The sequence below is a fragment of the Chelon labrosus genome (genome assembly GCF_963514085.1).
Source record: "Chelon labrosus genome assembly, chromosome: 12".
In the NCBI taxonomy this organism is placed as follows: Eukaryota; Metazoa; Chordata; class Actinopteri; order Mugiliformes; family Mugilidae; genus Chelon; species Chelon labrosus.
In genome coordinates this window covers 16,845,981-16,846,180 of record NC_140345.1, presented here as the reverse complement: position 1 = coordinate 16,846,180, position 200 = coordinate 16,845,981, and positions in this window count along the sequence as shown.

Genomic DNA, 200 nt, shown 5'->3' with positions numbered 1-200 from the left:
TCTTGGAATCGATTTACTCAAACACTGGAGAGAGATCGCTCCGCGGTGGAACTTAAAAAAAAAAATAAAAAATTAATTGTTTCCAATGCAGATCAGCTGATTTCCTTTGTGTCACTTTCACGTGTCGTGACACCATGGGGCGATCTGGCTCTTGTCTGACGAATATTAAGTCTTTATTCAAACGATGAGTGGCTTTATCT